This window comes from Capra hircus, chromosome 13, assembly GCF_001704415.2.
Source record: "Capra hircus breed San Clemente chromosome 13, ASM170441v1, whole genome shotgun sequence".
NCBI lineage: Eukaryota > Metazoa > Chordata > Mammalia > Artiodactyla > Bovidae > Capra > Capra hircus.
The window spans coordinates 60,322,418-60,343,652 of NC_030820.1; the positions used below are offsets into that span (position 1 = coordinate 60,322,418).

The window sequence follows — 21,235 nt, forward strand, 5'->3', positions numbered from 1 at the left end:
TAATATTCCATTGTATATATTTACCACAGCTTCTTTATCCATTCCTGTGTCAGTGGACATCTAGGTTGCTTCCATGCTCTAGTTATTGTAAATAGTGCTGTAGTGAACATTGGGAAACGTGTGTCTTTTTCAATTTTGGTTTCCTTGGGGTATATGCCTAGTAATGGGATCACTGGCTCATACGGTGATTTTATTCCTATTTTTTTAAGGACTCTGCATACCATCTTCCATAGGGGCTGTATCAATTTACATGGCTACAGTCACTGTCCACAGTGATTTTGGAGCCCAAGAAAATAAAATCTGTCACTGCTTCCACTTTCTCCCCATCAATTTGCCATGAAGTGATAGAATCGGATGCCATGATCTTCGTTTTTTGAATGCTGGGTTTTAAGTCAGCTTTTTCACTCTCCTCTTTCACCTTCATCAAGAGGCTCTTTAGTTCCCCTTCACTTCCTGCCTGGGCTTCACAATCAGGTAGGCCACGGTTGTGGCCACTGTTGGGCAAGGTTGCTGGCCAGCTTTCTGGCCAGGAGGGGCCTATAGATGTATCCCACTGTTGGATGGGTCTGAAGACAATGCTCTATGACTGATGGGGTTGCAGGCTATGCTCCATGATTGGGTGGTGTCACTGGCTGGATTCTCTGCCTGGGTAGGGCCACAAGCTGTGTTTAACACTTAGATAAGGCCATAGGCTGGGCTGAACTACAGGGCAGAACTGTAGGCTAGACTCAGTCTTGGGTTGAATTCTAAGGCTGCCCAGGATCACTGTTCAGGCTCTCTGGCTATGAAGGCCCAGAGGCAAAAGGTAACAGTTGGACAGAGCTGATGGCTTGGCTCCCTGCCCAAGTGTGGCTGTAGAATGAGCTCCGTGGGTTCCCAGGACTCTGGTCAAGCTTCCTGATCAGAGGGAAGTTGAAGCTAGTTGAAGCTATACTCAGCACTTGGACAGGGCTGTGAACTGGCTTTCCTGCCTGGGTGGTAATAGAATGGGCTCCACGACTGGTATGGCTAACTGGCTGGGAACCAAAACCAGACAGAAAGGCCAACTGAGCTTGGCTCTGCAGATGAGCAGAGCTGCTGGTCAGGATTCCTGCCCAGGCTCTACTGCAAGCAAGAACATAACCACCAAGATCTGAGCCCTGGTTGCTATAAGCCCTGGCTCCCTTTTCCGTCTCTGTCTGATCCCTCTAGGCAAGCTCTGTAGCCTCCCTCAGTGATGCCCATGACCATCCCTCTGCTATCTCAGCAGAAAACTAGAGCCTTACTGTCTGAGGAGGTTAATACAAACAGTGTCTGGTTCAAGGGGCAAGGGATACTATGCCAGTTGAAAGCAAGGGTATCATATTGAACCCAGGAGAGTCAAGAAAACTTTTACATATTTAAAGTTAAGACCCAGGACTTTCCTGGTGGCACAGTGGATAGAAATCCATCTACTAATGCAGGGGACATGGGTTCAATCCTTGGTCTGGGAAGATTCCACGGGCCACAGGCAACTAAACCCTGTGCACCACAGCTACTGAGCCTGGGCTCTAGGGCCCACCAGTCACGACTAATGAGGCCCTGTGCCACAGCTATTGAAGCTTGCATCCTAGAACCCACAGGCCACAAATACTGAGCCCGTGTGCTACAACCACTGAAGCCCGTGAGCCTAGAGCGTGTGCTCTGCAACAAGGGAAACCCCCACAACGAGAAGCCTGTACCCATGTGCAGCAACGAAGACCCAGTGCAACCAAAAGTAAATAATAAAGTAAAAACTCAGTTTCTCTCCCATCTCTGCCTTGAGAAAAGTGACAAACTTATACCTTCTAAGCAGGACTGTGAAGGATCCTTCCCAGGGAAATTGGCCCAATATCAGAGGAAAAACCTGAAGACATAGACACCATGTATCTTAATCTGTTCAGCCTACTATAATGAACTACCACAGACTGGGTGGTTCAAACAATAAACATTTATTTCCCATAGATCTGGAGTCTGGGAAGTCCAAAATTAGTGCACCAGCAGATTCAGCTTCTGGTTCAGAGATGGCCTTCTCATTGTGTCTTCACTTGGTAGAAGGTGCAAGAGAGCTCTCCGGGATTTTTTTTTCAGAAGGGGCACTAACCTCATTCATAAGGGATCTACTTTTACGACCAAATCACCTCTCGAAAGGCTCTGCCCCTTAATACCATCATATTGGGGCTTGGGACTTTAATATATGAATTTAGAGGGGAACGCATTCAGTCTGGGGCTTCCCAGGTGGCTCATTGGTAAAGAATCTGTCAGCCATTGCAGGAGACGACAGTTCGATTCCTGGGTGGGAAGATCCCCTGGGAGGAGAAATGGCAATCCACTCCAGTATTCTTGCCTGGAAAAGCCCCTGGGCAGAGAGGCCTGGCGAGCTACTGTCGCAAAGAGTCAGACACCACTGAAGCAACTTAGCATGCACGCACGCGTGCGAGCTAACATGTAATCTCAACACCTCCTCATGTTAGCTATGTAACTGGAGTTGGGTGAATCACTTCAAAACAGCCTGAGCTTCCCCAACCAAAAAAGTGATGACAGTATCTACCTCTTAGGTTACTTGAAAGGAATGGGTGAGGTAGTAAGTGCCTACCTAGCACATAGCAGTTCCAGGTTCCTCTCCAACGTTTACCTCCTTACCCACTTTTTCTCCTGGAATTTGGTCAGGTATACTAAGAGACACACACAGAAGTCAGCCAAAAGCGTTTTAATAAAACTCAGGAATCTGCTGAAGTCAGGCTCAGGGCAACGTTGTCTTCATTTTTGTGCCCATGGGCTTCAATATTTAGTTAACTTTGGTAAGCCATGCGGTTGGTATTTGGGCTTCACACAGCACAGTTTACCACTCAGGCACAAAACATAGACTTTTTCATTCTTGTAACAGCTGTCACGGCAGTTACCATGAAGATTCCAGCAGTCTTCAGGGCTGTCTGATACAGAGAGAAAAAAAGAAGGAAGCCAGGATCAGTCCTGTGGGGAAATAGATCCTAGTTTGAACTGAACTTGAGAGAACAGCCATGCTGGAAAAAGGGGACCATTGGAAATGGAAAAGTCACCTCTAGACTTACATAGTGGTGGTATAGTCGCAGGGGCTTCCCTGTTGGCTCAATTGGTAAAGAATTCCGATGCAATGAAGAAGACCCTGGTTCGATCCCTGAGTCAGGAAGATCCCCTGGAGAAAGAAATGGCAACCCACTCCAATATTCTTGCCTGGGAAATCCCATGGGAAGAGGATCCTTGCAGAGCACAGTCCATGGAGTTGCAATGTTGGACACCACTTGGAGACTAAACCACCACCACCGTAGTCTCACATTCTCTTTGAACACCCCATTCCAATTCCAGCCTGCCCCTAATGGTCCTTCTCTTAGAGTCAGTGGGTTATAATGATTAGGAGCATAGACTCTTGGAACTCATACAGCTGGATTTGAAATCTGTCTACAACACAAGCCAAACCAGAAGACCTCAAGTAGGTCATTTCACTTCTCAGATCATCCATTTCCTCTATTTTTTCCCCCCTGAGGAAATTCTTTTTTTTTAATTTTTTTTATTTTTATTTTTACCTTATTTTACTTTATAATACTGTATTGGTTTTGCCATACATTGACATGAATCCACCACGGGTGTACATGAGTTCCCAAACATGAACCTGCCTCCCACCTCCCACCCCAGATCATCTCTCTGGATCATCCCCGTGCACCAGCCCCAAGCATCCTGTACCCTGCATCAAACATAGACTGGAGAATCATTTCTTTCATGATATGATACATGTTTCAATGCCATTCTCCCAAATCATCCCACCCTCTCCCTCTCCCTCAGAGTCCAAAAGTCCGCTCTACACATCTGTGTCTCTTTTGCTGTCTCACATACAGGGTCATCATTACATTTCCTCTATTTTAGAAAGAAAGTAGGGCACCTGTCACAAAGAATTGTTGCTGAGAGTAAGTGAAATTGTGCATAAAAATACAAGCATTAAATAAATTCAGGTATAACATTACAGGACCTCAGAAAGAGTTACAAATTTTAAAAATTATTTCATAAGTTAAGATTAAACTAGAAGGCCCCCAAAATATAAGATGACATAAAGGAAAGAAAATTAAACTGTACTTGGACTTTCTGGCAGTGATGCTTTACCCCTGAAAAAAATGGTGTCACATTTTTAAGATATTCAAGGAAAAAAACCAAGTTATATCCAGCAAAACTGACTTCTAAATACAAAGGACAAAAACAAGTATCAACATATTGAAACTCAGGAGATATTGCTCCCATGTGCCCTTCCTAAGAAATCTAACAGGGAAAGAGCTAAACAACCAAATGAGAGAGGCCATGCACAGGACTAGTAATAAACATTAAATATAGTTACTCATTGAATTATAATTAGAGTTTAAGAAGAGAGAGCAGAGTACGTAATGGATACATGTTCTGACAATATAGAAATAGCACAGTACAAAAATGGGAGAATAATAGTGAAAGCCTGGGCAAAAACTTTGACTACTTTGAGTAATCATGTTATACTGGTAGTGTTGGTTTTATTATACTGAAACTATTGTATATGTGATGATAGAGAAATCACATGATTAATTTTGGGATATTCTAATTCTATAATCTTCTGTGACCTTAGGGAAAAAAATTTTGGTTTCAAAAGATATGAATGGATAAAGAAGATGTGATATATACAAATAATGGAATAGTACTCAGCTATTAAAAAAGAGTAACATTTTGCCATTTGCAACAGTATGGAATGACTTGGAGGACATTATGCTAAGCAAAATAATAAACCCAAAATGTAAAACCAACTAGTGAATGTATAAAAAAGAAACTGACTCACAAATAGAGAACAACCTACCCATGGGAAGAGGGACCTGGGGAGGGCAACATAGAGGTAAGTGATTAAAAGGCACAAACTACTATGTATATAAAAATACAAGCTACAAAATTATATTGTATATCACAGGGAATATAATCAACATTTTACAATAATTTTAAAAGGCATGTAAGCTTTAAAAGTTGTGAATCAGTATGTTACACCCTTGAAATTTTTATAATATTGTAGATCAACTATACTCCAAGTTTTAAAATTTCTTATGTGGTATAGATTGTTCTGAAATGATGCTTTGTATTTGAATTGGAAATACCAGTATAAACCCACAAGTATTTTGTTTCTAAATAGGTGGATGGATGGATGGATGGATGGATGGATAGAAAATTTTCCACTTCTAATCATTGAAAAAAAGGCTAGAAATATTGACCAACCAAAAGAAATAAGTATTCCTAGTACCCATATTGTAGTCTAAAAATATCATTGCCAACTAAAATAAAAGAAACCAATACCTTGGCTACATGGTTTTTTCCAGTTCCTGGGTAAAAAACTGTAAGATGAGCCTAAAAATATTCTGTCACACCCAGAGCTAAATGGAAGAGATTCCCATTGGTCAAAAATAGGAAATTTTGTGCTTTAATTGGAATAATTGCAATAGATTGGACTTGGGACTTAGAACCATGAATTCAAAATAATACTTATGAAAAACCAATTGATCAACCTCAGAGGTACAGAATATGAATTCATTAACTTGCAAACTGATAAGGAAAGATAGAGTCAAGCCATTTGCCCTTCCTCTCCTCTCTGAACTCTTTAAACCACAAGGTAACCAAATAGTAGATGAAGGGAAGCATCTCTTTTACAAGTAGTTCAGCTATTAAATGAATGTTCTTCCCAGCATATCTGCATGGCTCACGCCCTCACTTCCTTCATGTTTTTATTCTAATTAATTTCAGTGGGGCATTCCTTTACATCCTTTCTTCTTAAATTGCACGTCCACTTCCCCTGATGCTTGCTATCCATTTCCTTGCTTACTCTGTTCATTGCCACCACTGGTTGGTTTTTGACTGATTGATGGGTTCACTGCCCTATGTCCAGCATCTACTACAATGCTTGACACCTGGGATGAATGCTACAATATTTACTGAATAACTGAATTCTTTAACCAAATTATAACATAGCTGTGTTATGCTCTGCTTAGACGCTCAGTTGTATCCAACCCTTTGCAACCCTATGGACTGTAGCCTGCAAGGACCTTCTGTCCCTGGGATTTTCCAGACGAGCATACGGGAGTGGGTTGCCATTTCTTTCTCCCCACCCAGGAATCAAGCCAGCATCTCCTGCATTGGCAGGTGGGTCCTTTACCACTGAGCCATCAGGGAAGCTCAAAGTGACTTAGTTGGAACTCAGAGAAGCCAAGTGGCTTGCTGGGGTTCACAGAACTAACAAATGATGAAGCCAGTTCTAACTAACCCAGGATTTGGAGATTCTCCTCTCATCGTCAGGTGAGACTGTTTACTGTATATGTCTACCATGAGCAGACATGGGTGTGGGTCCAGACTGCTCTCAAGCAATCCCCCCACATCCTGACACTGTGGAAGTTTAAAGAGATATCTGGAGGGCAGTGGGGGTAGAAACTTAAGTCATTTTAAAGGGAGGGTTTGGACAAGTTTGAAGCGACCTTGTCTCTGCTTAAAACCTTTCCATGGCTCCAGCGTCGGGGCTGGCACAGACAGGCAACAGTAATCATGAGATTTAACCTCACTTAAGGCAGGTGTGATTAGTGCAAATCCAAGTGGTTTCAGGGACACTATGAGAAAAGATCACTATTGGCTTCCTTCTTTCCTGCTTCCCATGTCTTTCCCCACCGCTCCTCACACATCTGACCCCCTGCCCTTGACCCTTGGAGCTGACCAAAGAGAAGGGATTTGGGGGCAAAGAGAAGGGGAAATTCTGGAGGTTACAGTTGCTGCCTAAGACCTGGCACCTCTCACTGGCAAAGATGAGCATTTGGGTGCCAGATCCCCTCTTATATGGGTTTAGAAAATTAGAAAGCTCCATTTCCTGCACATCAAACATTTAGTGTGATTAATATTGATCCCTCAACCTCATTATTTCAAATGGATAAATAAGTACATTGAAACTCAGAGAAGCCAAGTAGTATGCTACTAAATGGTGGGGTGGGGTCTCACCCAGGAATTGGGGGCTTTTTCCTCTTCCCCCAGATCAATGGTGTTTCACATTTCTGCCTGCCAGCCCATCCTCCCAAGTCCTGGAGTGTCCCAACCAAGATCCACTCTCCACCCCTCCATCTCTCCACAGAAAAGGCCTAGGTTACCTGGAATGACCTGGGATGAGAGGAGCAGTATAGCCAGAGTTAGCAAAACAGTCTTCATGACTTCAGGGAGCCCAGGGAGTAGTCTCAGTTCTGGCAAAGAGACACCAAATGAAGAAGAGCTCTGGACTCTCTGCTCCTTCTAATCAACTGAAACACGTGTCACAGACATGCTCTCAGCTGCCCACGGGTACATTTGGCCCTGGAACATCCTGCCTCCCTCAGGATTCTCCTTGCTATCCAATGCCCATGCATCCACCTTCGGACCACACACCCCTGAGCTGATATGCCTCCCTTATCTACTTCTACCTTTCAAGGGACAGCAGAGGGAAGTCATACAAGCCAGAGGGATTTTTAAACATAGATCTGAGCCCTTGTTAGAACTCAATCTAAAATTCTCCAAGACTGTATGTTACACATTGAAAAAAAAAGTGTAGTCTTTATTAAGTTCTATAAAGTACCTCATTATCTGTCCTAGAGATCCACTATTATCATGTTTTAGTGTAAGCTGAGCAAACTCGTTTCTTCAAATGTAATTTTTCAGTTTGGTAGTGGAGGAGTAGAGAAGGGAAAGCACTTGTTCAGACTTTAGGAAGACTACGTTTATATAATTACTTTCTGAGAGTAGACCCCGCTACTTGAAATGCTCAATTTGGAAAGGATTTTTGGCATTGCGGGTGAGAGAAAGAAGAGTTGAAAATACTCAGCAACATGTACTGGCTCTGCCACTTGCTTGCTATGTGACTTTAGGAGAGTCACCTTTCCTCTTGGACTTTAATCTCACCAATGCGCAGATTGGAATAGATGGGCCACAGAGATCAACTCAGTCCTGATAGGCTGTGGTTCTGCTGCTGCTGCTCAGTTGCTTCAGTCATGTCTGATCTCTTGCGATCCTATGGACTCTAGCCCACCAGGCTCCTCTATCCATGGGATACTCCTAGCAAGAATACTGGAGTGGGTTGCCATGCACTCCACTTGGGGATCTTCCCAACCCAAGGATCGAACCAGTGTCTCAGACATTACAGCCAGATTCTTTACCCCTGAGTCAAAGGGAGGCCCATGCTATGGTTCTCTGGGTGCTAAAAAGGCACAGAAAATGAAATGCTGCAGAACACCACCAACACAGGCCATGCTGATTGAGTTTACACCTAAGGATCCCTAGGGCTACCTCATCAGATTCCAACTCTCTTTATACATTGGGATCAGAGGCCTCTTCCCTTGGTACATACATCTTCTATGTTATTTGGCACTTACAAACCACAGTCCCACTTTGTGCCTGCTCCTTATAGAGTCAATGCACAAATACTTGCTCTGGTTACTGTAAAGGCTCAAGTTCTCTCTAGGATCCTTGAATGGGTCTCACCACATCAGGTTGTTTTAGGAGTAAGATCCATGGGATACTAATAAAGGAACATAGGAGACCCTGTTCTTACATGTTAAGACGCTATTTCCACTGAAGTCACATTGTCAGGTACTTGGGTTAGGATTTGAGCCCATGGAATTCTCCAGGCCAGAATACTAGAGTGGGTAGCCTTTCCCTTCTTCAGGGGATCTTCCCAACCCAGGAACTGAACCAGGGTCTCCTGCATTGCAGGCAGATTCGTTACCAACTGAGCTATCAGGGAAGCCCATATTTGGAAGAGGGGATACAATTCAACCCACAACAGATGATTATGATTTATATTCTGAAAACCATGAGACATTGATGAAAGAAACTGAAGATGACTCAAACAAATGGAAAGATATATCATGCTCACAAATTGGAAAAATTAATATTGTTGAAATGACCATATGACCCAAGAAAATATACAAGTTTAATGCAATTGCTGTCAAAACATCAATGTCATGTTTCACAGAATAACCACAAATAATTCTAAAATTTCTATGGAAGGACAAAAGATCCCAAATAGCCAAAGCAATCTTGAGAGTGAAGAACAAAACTAGAGGTATCATGCCCTCTGATTTCAAACTATACTACAAAGTTACAGTAATCAAAAGAGGGTGATATTGGGACAAAAAAGGCACATAGATCAATGGAACAGAACAGAGAACAAAGAAATAAACTCATGTTTATATGGCCAATTAATCTTTGACAAATGAAGCAAGAATATATAATAGGGAAATGATAGTTTCTTCAATAAATAATGTTGGGAAAACTGGACAGTTATATGCAAAATAAGCCAACCATGTTCTCCCACCACACACAATTAGAAATTAAAATATGATAGCATAAAATGAAAAGGTAATATTAATTAAAAAGCTAGAAAATAAACATGTTTAAAATTTCTCAGAAACTGATGGGGAAATTTTCAAAGGATTTGCACACCTATGTTCCTAAGTAAGATTAACTTTCTTAATCCAGACGACCAACCCAAGGAAAGATGGTGCTCTACAGTTGGGTGGCACTGCAGGCTATGCTCCATGACAGGGTGGTGTCACTGGCTAGATTCTCTGCCTGGGTAGGGCCACAGGCTTTGTTTAGCAATTAGATAAGGCCATAGGCTAGGCTGAGCTACAGGGCAGGACTGTAGGCTAGACTCGGCTCTGGGTTGAATTCTAAGGCTGCCCAGGATCATTGTTCAGCCTCTCTGGGTAGGTAGGCCCAGAGGCAAAACTGAACAGTTGAGCAAGATGCTGGCCTGGTTGCCTGCCCAAGTAGGGCTGTAGAATGGGCTCTGTGGGTTCCCAGAACTCTGATCAGTCTTCCTGACCAGAGGCATTGGAGGCTATACTCAACACTGGGGCAGGGCTGTAAATTGGCTTCCCTGCCTGGGTGGTAATAGAATGGGCTCCACGACTAGTATGGCTAATTGGCTGGGAACCAAAATAAGACAGAAAGGCCAACCAAGCTCAACTGAACTCCCTGGCCAGAGGAGGTCACTTGCTTGGCTCTGCAGATGAGCAGAGCTGCTGGTCAGGATTCCTGCCCAGACTCTATTCAGGCAAGACAGTTGTCCACCAAGATCTGAGCCCTGGTTGCTGTAAGCCCTGGCTCCCTTCTCCGTCTCTGTCTGATCCCCTCTGTAGAGTTCCTCAGTGATGCGCATGACCATCCCTCTACTATCTCAGCAGAAAACTAGAGCCTTACTGTCTGAGGAGGTTAATACAAACAGTGTCTGGTTCAAGGGGCAAGGGATACTATGCCAGTTGAAAGCAAGGGTATCATATTGAACCCAGGAGAGTCAAGAAAACTTTTACATATTTAAAGTTAAGACCTAGGACTTTCCTGGTGGCACAGTGGATAAAAATCCATCTACTAATGCAGGGGACATGGGTTCAATCCTTGGTCTGGGAAGATTCCACGGGCCACAGGCAACTAAAGCCTGTGCACCGCAGCTACTGAGCCTGGGCTCTAGGGCCCACCAGTCACGACTAATGAGGCCCTGTGCCACAGCTATTGAAGCTTGCATCCTAGAACCCACAGGCCACAAATACTGAGCCCGTGTGCTACAACCACTGAAGCCCGTGAGCCTAGAGCGTGTGCTCTGCAACAAGGGAAATCCCCACAACGAGAAGCCTGTACCCATGTGCAGCAACGAAGACCCAGTGTAACCAAAAGTAAACAAATAATAAATAAAGTAAAAACTGAGTTTTTACCCATCTCCATTTTGACAATAGTGACAAACTTGTACCTTCTGAGTAGGACTGTGGAGGAGCTTTCCCAGGGAAATTGGCCCAATATCAAAGGAAAAACCTGAAGACATACACACTATGTGTCTTAATCTGTTCAGCCAACTATAACGAACTACCACAGACTGGGTGGTTTAAACAATAAACATTTATTTCCCTTAGATATGGAATCTGGGAAGTCCCAAATCCATGCACCAGCAGATTCAGCTTCTGGTTCAGAGATGGACTTCTCATTGTGTCTTCACTTGGTAGAAGGGACAACAGAGCTCTCTGGGGTCATTTTCAGAAGGGCAATAAACTCATTCATAGGGATCTACTCTCATGAATTAATCACCTCCCCAAATGCTCTGTCCATCAGTACAATCATACTGAGGTTCAGGACTTCGGTATATGAATTTATAGGGGGGACACATTCAGTCTGGGACTCTCCTGGTGGCGCAGTGGTAAAGAATCCACCTGCCAATGCAGGAAATGACTCTGGAGAAGAAAATGACAACCCGCTCCAGTGTTCTTCCCTGAGAAATCCCATGGACAGAGAAGCCTAGTGGGCTATACTCCATGGGGTCACAAAGAGACACAACTGAGCAACTGAACACATTAAGTCTATCTGGATTGAAGAGCATTCTTCCAGAGGAAATATAACTAGCACAAGACAGAAGCCATGAAACAAGAAGAGGATGTTATTTTTAAAAGAATAAAATAGAAAGAATGAGAAAAAACTTTAGAGACTCAGAGTACAAAGAAATGCCTAGGAATGAGAATAAAATGGCAGAGATAAAAGCAATAGAGACCAATATAAAACAGAGAATCATTCAGGTGACTGTACATTTAAAAAATAAGAATTCCAGAAATAGGAAGCAGGAAACCAAAGGGCAAGAAATCATGAAAGAAATGAGTCAAGAAAAAAAAAAAGTCCTAGAATTGAAGTTCATGAGTTTCCAGACTGACAGGGCCCATTAAGCATCCAGCAGAAAGATAGAGGAGCAATGCTTTCAAAATTCTCAGAGGAAATCACTTCCAATATGAAATGAGCAGCCAGACTACTAAACTAGCATGAGATTAGTACATGAGGCCAGACTTTTTCAGGAAGCGACCAAGCAGTGCCCTGCCAAAATAAAGGAATATATCAAGAAAGACCTCGAAACCCAAAAGCAGGACATTTATCTAAGGATAAAATCAAAGAAAACCCCAGGATGATGTAACTGGAGTTCCAGGATGGCAGCTGGTCACCAGGTATAGAAGCAACCGATTCAGAGTAGAGCAGATCTGACTGCCCAGGGAGAGAGGCCAACAAGAAGAGAAAGTGAAAGCGAAAGTTGCTCAGTCTGTGTCTGACTCTTTGCAAACCCACGGACTATACAGTCCATAGAATTCTCCAGGTCAGAATACTGGAGTGGGTAGCCTATCCCTTCTCCAGTGGATCTTCCCGACCCAGGAATTGAACCAGGGTCTTCTGTGTTGCAGGCGGATTTTTTTTAGCAGCTGAGCTACCAATGATTCTGAATGTATTCAAAAGGTACGAAAGACAGTTAAATTCTCATCTTCTGTAGCGGGAATTCAATGGATAGCACCTGAAACTGAAAAATAGAAATAAGTAGCAATGTAAGTAAGCATATCTCTTACATTAATAGTTAGGGAATAGAATCCAAACAAACAAGTGGTTTTGTGAAAGAGGTAAGAAATGGAGAAAGGGAAATGGGTGACTCCTATATTTTATTATAGTTTTTTATTCAAAGTTGACACTTAAAATCACGTGGATGAACATTTTAGGGGTTGTTTTTAGTTTAAATAAATTCAATTTTTAAATCGTGTGGGTGTATGACTTTGACGAAAATTTAAACTAGATATATAAGAAAAGAGAGACGCAGTGGGGTAAGAATTGGATCTGGGGATTAACAGTTTCCTGCTTAAGAGTTTCTATAACAAACCCAGAAAATAAGACTCCATATAAGGCTGTCTAGGAGACATGGGTTTGATTCCTTTGGTTAGGAAGATCCCCTAGAGGAGAAAATGGCAACCCACTCCAGTAGTCTTACCTGAAAAATCCCATGGACAAGGAAGCCTGGCAGGCTACAGTCCATAGGGACGCAAAGAGTCAGACACAACTGAGCAAATGAGCATGCATGTAATGCTGTCTACCCCAGTTTTTCTCTCTCTTTCTCTCTCTTTTTTTGCCATGCTGGGTCTTTGTTGCTGCCCAAGGGCTTTCTCTAGTTGCAGCCAGTGAGAGCTACTCTTTGTGTGGTGCGTGGGCTTCCCATTGCAGTGGCTTCTCTTGTTGCAGAGCAGGGGCTCTAGAGTGCAGGCTCAGTAGTTGTAGCCCAGGAGCTCAGAATTGTGGCTTGCACACCCGAGAGAGTGTAGGCTTCCGTAGTTGTGACACGCGGGCTTAGCTACTCCATGGCATGTGATCTCTTCCCAGAACAGGTATCTAGCCTGTGTCCCCTGTATTGGCAGGCTGATTTCTTTCCACTGTGCCACCAAGGAAGTCCTACCCCCTAGTTTTTCACTTGAGAGATTCAAAGAAATACAATATGCCTTTGTATGTATATTCATGAATGTCCAGGAAGCATGGAGCAAATTGCAAGCTAACATGTAATCTCAACACCTGCTCCTGTTAGCTATATAACTGGAATTGGATGAATGACTTAAATAGCCTGAGCTTCCCTAACCATAAAATAAAAGTGATGACAGTATCTTCCTCTTAAGTTACTTGAAAGGAATAGGTGAGGTGGTAGGTACATACCCGGCACATAGTAGGTCCAGGTTCCTCTCCAATGTTTGCTTCCTTACCCACTTCTTCTGCTGGAGTTTGGTTAGGTATACTAAGAGACACACACAGAAGTCAGCCAAAAGTGTTTTAATGAAACCCAGGAATCAGCTGAGGACAGGCTCAGGGCAACGTTATCTCCATTTTTGTGCCCTCGGCTTCAAGCATTAATTAACCGTGGCGATGTATTTGGCTGAAACTTGGGCTTCACACAGCACAGTTTACCACTCAGGCAGAAAACATAGACTTTTTCATTCCTGGAACATGTGTCACGGCAGTGGCCATGAAGATTCCAGCATTTTTCAGTGCTGCCTGAGGAAAAAAGAAGGAAGCCAGGATCAGTCCTGTGGGGAAATAAATCCTGGCTTGAAAGGACAGCCAGCCAGGCAGTAAAAGGAGGACCATTGAAAATGGGGGCATCACCTCTAGATTTACAGTTGTGCTATAGTCTCACACTCTTTCTGGACACCCCATTCCAATCCCAGCCCACCCCTAATGGTCCTTCTCTTTGGGTTAATGATTAAGAGCATGGACTCTTGGAACTCATACAGCTGGATTTGAAATTTGTCTACAACACAAGCCAACTGGAAGATCTCAAGCAGGTTATTTCATTTCTCAGATCAACCATTTCCTCTTTTCTAAAATGGAGATATAGCACCTGTCTCAAGCTATTGTTGAAATTAAGCGAAATACTGCATAAAAATACAAGCATTAAATAAATCTAGATATAACATTGCAGAACCTCAGAAAGAGTCACATGTTTTAAAAATTAGTAAAGACTAAACCAGAAGGAACATATGATCAAAAAATGCAAGAGATAATGGCTTAAAATAAATACAGGATGATGAGGAGGATTTCTTAATCAAAAAGAAAGAGATAAAATGGAATAAATGAGTGTTACAAATATTCATGATAAACTTCATGAATTTCAACATACAAATAATAGGAACTACCAAAGAAGAAAACAAAATCAAGGGAACGGAAAAAATACTACAAACTAGGTTCAATAAATGTTCCTAAACAGAAAAAGATTTGAAAGCATGTACTGCAAAAGTGTACAGCATACCTGAAAACAATGACCCAAGAAAAGATACATTCTCCTAAAATTACTGGAGAAAAGGAAACAAAGCTTTGGGCATTTAGGCCCCTAAAATATAAGATGACATAAGGGGAAAAAAAATTAAACTGTACTTGGACTCTTTGAGAGCAATGCTTTATCTAAGAAAAAAATGGTGTCATATTTTCAAGATATTCAAGAAAAGTGTTATAATCAAAAAACTAACTTCTAAATACAAAGGACAAAAACAAACTGGTACCAACATACTAAAACATGTAGTGGATATATGTTCTGACAGTATAGAGACATTACAGTTCAAAAATGGGGGAATACTGGTGATAGTCTCTGCACAAATTTTGTCTAGTTTGAGTAATCATGTTATTCTGGTACTGCTGATTTTGTCATACAGTATACATAAACTATTGTATCTGTGACGAGGGAGACATCAAATGAGTAATTATGGAATACTCTAACTCTATCATCCTCTGTGATCTTGAAAACCAAGATTCTCAACACAAGGAAAAAATACTAGTTTCAACAGAAATGAATGGAAAAAGAAATGTGGTATACACAAAAAGTGGAATTGTACTCAGCCATTAAAAGAGTGAAATTTTGCCATTTGTAAAAACATGGAATGACTTGGATGGTATTATGCCAAGTAAAACAATAAACCTAAAAAATAAAACAAACCAGTGAATATAACAACAACAACAAAAAAAAAACCCAGACTTACATATAAAGAATAAACTACCACTGGGAAAGGGGACCAGGGAGGGCAAGATAGAGGTAGGTGATTAAGAGGCACAAACTACTATATATAAAAAAATAAGCTACAAGTTTACAGTGTATACCACAAGGAATATGGTCAATATTTTACAACTTTAAAAGGAATATAACCTTTAAAGACTGTGAATCACTATGCCGTACACCTGAAACTTATATAATACTGTACATCAACTATACTTCAATTTTTAAAAATCTGATGTGGTATAGAAATTGTTCTGAATTTGTGCTCTGTATTTGAATTGGAAGTACCAGTATAAACCCACAAGTACTTTATTTTCTAAGTATGTGGACAGATGGATGGATAGAAATTTTTTCAGTTTTAATGAATGAAAACAAGGTAAGAAATGTTGACCAATACAAATTAGTATTCTTAAGACTCATATTGTCATCTAAAAATATCATTTCCCACTAAAATAAAAGAAACCAATACCTTGGCAATGTGACTTTTTCCAGTTCTAGTTAAGAAATTGTAAGATGAGCCTAAAACTATTCTACCATACCCAGAGCTAAATGGAAGAAATTCCCATGGGTCAAGAATAGAAAACTTTGTGCTTCAGTAGAAATACTTGCAATAGATTGGAACTGTGGCTTAGAACCATGAGTCCAAAATAATATTTAGGAGAAACAAATTGTTTGTCCTCAGAGGTTAACAGAAAATGAATTCATTAACTTTCAAACTGAAAAGCAAAGACAGAATCAAGCATTTGTCCTTCCTCTCCCCTTTGAACTCTCAAAATCACAAGGTAACCAAATAGCAGATGAAGAGAAGCACGTCTTTTATAAGCAGTTCAGCTAATAAATGAATGTTCTTCCCAGCATATCTGCATGGCTCACCCCCTCATTAACTTCAGGTCTTTGTTCTAATTTGTTTCAGTGGGGTATTCCCTTACATCCCTTCTTAAATTCTACGTCTCCCTCCTCTGATGCTTGCTGTCCATTTCCTTGCTTACTCTGTTTATTGCCTCCCCACAGAGAATGTAAGCTCCAAGAGGACGGGGATTTGGGGTGTGTGGTGGGCCGGTGGGTGGGTTCACTGCTCTTTCTGCAGCACTTACCACATTGCCTGACACATGGAATGAACTCTACAATATTTATTGAATAAGTGAATTCTTTAAGTAATGGCATAGCTACTGGCCCCTAAATCCAGCTGCCATCAAGGGAAGTAGAAAGGGAGAGAGGAAAAGGAGAAACACTGAAAGACTAAACATTTACCCAAAGCAGAATGAATTAATCCAAGAAACTGTTTCAAACCAGGAAAGAACGATAAAATTGTATGCTGAGTTTACCCACAGCCCCTGGGGCCTTTCTAACCTCCAACTTTCTCACCAACAGAATGAAAGTTCCTGGGAAAACTCTCATGAGTTATAAAAAATAGAAAAGATACAATTGTTGCACACTAAAATTTCAGTGTATTCAATGTTGAGCCCTAAACCTAGTAATTTTTGTTGCTGTTTCAGTCACTAAGTTGTGTCCGACTCTTTTGGGACCCCATGGACTGTGTAGCCCGCCAGGCTCTTCTGTCCCTGGGATTTTCCAGACGAGCATACGGGAGTGGGTTGCCGTTTCTTTCTCCCCACCCAGGGATCGAGCCGGCATCTCCTGCATTGGCAGGTGGGTCCTTTACCACTGAGCCACCAGGGAAGCTCAAAGTGACTAAGTTGGAACTCAGAGAAGCCAAGTGGCTTGCTGGGCTTCACAGAACTAACAAATGATGAAGCCGGTTCTAACTAACCCAGGATTTGGAGATTCTCCTCTCATCGTCAGGTGAGACTGTTTACTGTATGTGTCTACCATGAACAGACCTCGGTGTGAGTCCAGACTGCTCTCAGGCAATCCCTCCACATCCTGACACTGTGGAAGGTTAAAGAGATATCTGGAGGGCAGTGGGGGTAGAAACTTAAGTCATTTTAAAGGGAGGGTTTGGGCAAGTTTGAAGCGACCTTGTCTCTGCTTAAAACCTTTCCATGGCTCCAGCATCGGGGCTCGCACAGACGGGCAACAGTAATCATGAGATTTAACCTCACTTAAGGCAGGTGTGATTAGTGCAAATCCAAGTGGTTTCAGGGACACTGTGAGAAAAGATCACTATTGGCTTCCTTCTTTCCTGCTTCCCATGTCCTCCCCCACCGCTCCTCACACATCTGACCCCCTGCCCTTGACCCCTGGAGCTGACCAAAGAGAAGAGATTTGGGGGCATTGAGGGAAAATTCTGGAGGTTACAGTTGCTGCCTAAGACCTGGCACCTCTCACTGGCCAAGATGAGCATTTAAGTGCCAGATCCCTTCTTATGTGGGTTTGAAAAATTAAAAAGCTCCATTGGCTGCACAACAAAATTTCAGTGTGTTTAAGGTTGATCCCTCAACCTCATTATTTCAAACTGATAAATAATAAGTACACTGAAATTCAGAGGAGCCAAGTAGCATGCTATTAAATGGTGGGGTGGGGTCTCACCCAGGAATTGGGGGCTTTTTCCTCTTCCCCCAGATCAATGGTGTTTCACATTTCTGCCTGCCAGCCCATCCTCCCAAGTCCTGGAGTGTCCCAACCAAGATCCACTCTCCACCCCTCCATCTCTCCACAGAAAAGGCCTAGGTTACCTGGAATGACCTGGGATGAGAGGAGCAGTATAGCCAAAGTTAGCAAAACAGTCTTCATGACTTCAGGGAGCCCAGGAGGTAGTCTCAGTCCTGGCGAAGAGAAACCAGATGAAGAAGAGCTCTGGACTGTCTGCTCCTTCTAATCAACTGGAACACGTGTCAAAGACACATGCTCTCAGCTGCCCGCGGGTACAGTTGGCCCTGGAACATCCTGCCTCCCTCGGGATTCTCCTTGCTATCCAATGCCCATGCATCCACCTTCGGACCACACACCTCTGAGCTGATATGCCTCCCTTTATCTACTATCACTTTTTAAGGGACAGCAGAGGGAAGTCATACAAGCCAGAGGGATTTTTAAAAATAGATCTCAGCCTTTGTTGTAACTCAATCTAAAATTCTCCAAGTCTCCATGTTACACACTGAAAAAAATGTGTAGTCTTTATTAAGTTCTATAAAGTACCCCATTATCTGTCCTACCCTATCTGTCCTAGAGATCCACTATTATCTTGTTTTAGTGTAAGTTGAGCAAACTCGTTTCTTCAAATGTAATTTTCCAGTTTGGTGGTGGAAGTGTAGAGAAGGGAAAATATTCATTCAGACTTTCACTGGATGAATTTCAGTCTCCTCCTTCACCCCCATCAAGAGGTTCCTCTTTACTCCCTGCCATTAGAGTGGTATCATCTGTATATCTGAGGTTGATATTTCTCCTGATAATCTTTTTTTTGTTTTTAGTTTTAAAACCAATCTTTATTTTGAATTGGTAATGTATATAGAGGGTAGAGAGTTTGAAAAGTATAAAAAGATACCAAAATGTAAGTCTCCCTTCCACTCCCTTCCCCAGATACCCATTTCTTTCTGGAAACAGCCATTGTTACAAGTTTGCTATGCATGGATCTAAAAATGAAGTAATAACAATAGCCATCATCTGTTGAATATTCAACTCTGCATCAAGGTTCCTCACAAAAATCATATGAGAGAACTATTATTATTTTCACTTTACAAATAAGAAAACTGAGTCTCCTGACAATCTTGATTCCTGCTTATGATTCATCCAGCCTGGTGTTTCACATGATGTACTCTACACAGAAATTAAATCAGCAGGGTGACAGGATACAGCTGTTGTACTCCCTTCCCGATTCTGAACCAATGTATGCTTCATGTCCAGTTGTAACTGTTGCTTCTTGACCAGTACACATGTTTCTCAGGAGACAGATAAGGTGGTCTGGTACTCCCATCTCTTCAAGAATTTTCCACAGTGTGTTGTGATCTACACAATTGAGGGGTAGTTTGACATTCTTTGGCATTGTCCTTTGGGACTAGCATGAAAACTGACCTTTTCCAGACCTATGGCCACTGCTGAGATTTTCAAATTTGCTGACATGCTAGGAACAGCACTTTAAGAACATCATCTTTTAGGATTTTAAATAGCTCAGCTGGAATCCTGTCAATTCCATTAACTTTGTTCACAGTAATGCTACCCAAAGCCCACTTGACTTCACACTCCAGAACGTCTGGCTCTAGGTGAGTGACCACACCACCATGGTTATCTGAGTCATGAAGTCCTTTCTTGTATAGTCCTTCTGTGTATTCTTGCAACTTCTTAATCTCTTCTGTTTCTGTTAGGTCCTTACTGTTTCTGTCCTTTATTGTGCTCATCCTTGCATGAAATGTTCCCTTGATAGCTCCAATTTTCTTGAAGAGATCTTTAGTCTTTCCCATTCTATCACTATCCTCTATTTCTTTGCATTGTTCATTTAAGAAGGCCTTCTTATCTCTCCTTGCTAGTCTCTGGGATTTGGCATTCAGTTGGGTATATCGTTCCCTTTCTCCCTTACCTTTAGCTTCTCTTCTTTCCTCAGCTATTTGTAAAGCTTCCTCAGACAATCACCTTGCCTTCTTGCATTTCTTTTTCTTTGGGATAGTTTTGGTCACTACTTCCTGTACAATGTTACAAATCTCCATCCATAGTTCTTCAGGCACTCTGTCTACCAGATCTAATCCCTTGAATGGACTTGTCACCTCTACTGTATAAACCTAAGGGATTTGATTTAGGTCATCCCTGAATGGCCTAGTGGTTTTCCCTACTTTCTTCAATTTAAGCCTGAATTTTGCAATAAGGAGTTCATGATCTGAGCCACAGTCAGCTCCAGGTCTTATTTTTACTGACTGTATAGAGCTTCTCCATCTTTGGCTGCAAAGAACAGAATCAATCTGATTTTGGTATTGACCATCTGGTGATGTCCATGTGTAGAGTTGTCTCTTGGATGGTTGGTAGAGGGTGTTTGCTATGACCATCATGTTTTCTTGACAAAACTCTATTAGTCTTGGCCCTGTTTCCCTTTTCCAAGGCCAAACTTGCCTGCTACTCCCGGTATCTCTTGACTTCCTACTTTTGAACTCCAATTCCCTATGATGAAAAGGACATCTTTTTTGGTGTTAGTTCTAGAAGGTGTTGTAGGTCTTCATAGAACTGGTCAACTCCAGCTTCTTCAGCATTAGTGGCTGGGGCATAGACTTGGATTGCTGTGATGTTGAATGGTTTGCCTTGGAAATGAACCAAGATCATTCTGTCATTTTTGAAGTTGCAACCAAGTACTTGCATTTTAGACTTTTGTTGACTATGAAATTTATTCCATTTCTCCATAATAGATATAATGGTCATCTGAGTTAAATTTGCCCATTCCTGTCTGTTTTAGTTCACTGATTACTAAACTATCAATGTTCAGTATTGCCACCTCCTGAAACTTTGACATTCCCAGGTGAGCCCAATCTTCAAGTGACAGATATGAGCAGAAAACCATGGAGTCGTTCCAGAAGAAGCCCCAGGCATTATTCTTACACACTTTTTTCTGTACATTCTGGGATTAATTAAATTATTTTTAATGTCATGATCATTAACAATTAACCAGAAGTTACTCTGTTTTAAGTATTCTTTTAAGAACTTTATATATTTTACTCATTTAATCTTTTTAACAATTCAGTGAGCTATGTAACATTAAGTCTTTTTGTCCACGAAAACCTCAAGTCAGTAGAGGCTAAGTTATTCATACAGTTTCAGAAAGCTAACAGTTTGAAGGTCAGGCACTCAACCTAAATCTATCTGACTTAAAAATTCATGATCCTGGAATAGTGTACAGCAGGGGCTTGATAAATTCAATATAAAGTGAGATGAGTGACACAAAGGAGCCAATTGCAAGAAAATTGATAAGAATATTTCAGATGAAGGGCATAGCAAGTGCAAGCA

At 41.8% G+C, this 21,235-nt stretch overlaps 1 long non-coding RNA gene across 1 annotated transcript; it reads right to left on the reverse strand.

The window, feature by feature from the left end:
- On the reverse strand, positions 13,627–18,152 carry LOC106502768. The gene is made up of 2 exons (XR_001296416.2): positions 17,992–18,152; positions 13,627–13,863 (listed from the first exon to the last, which is right to left on the reverse strand). It is a non-coding gene; the product is annotated as an uncharacterized LOC106502768 (long non-coding RNA).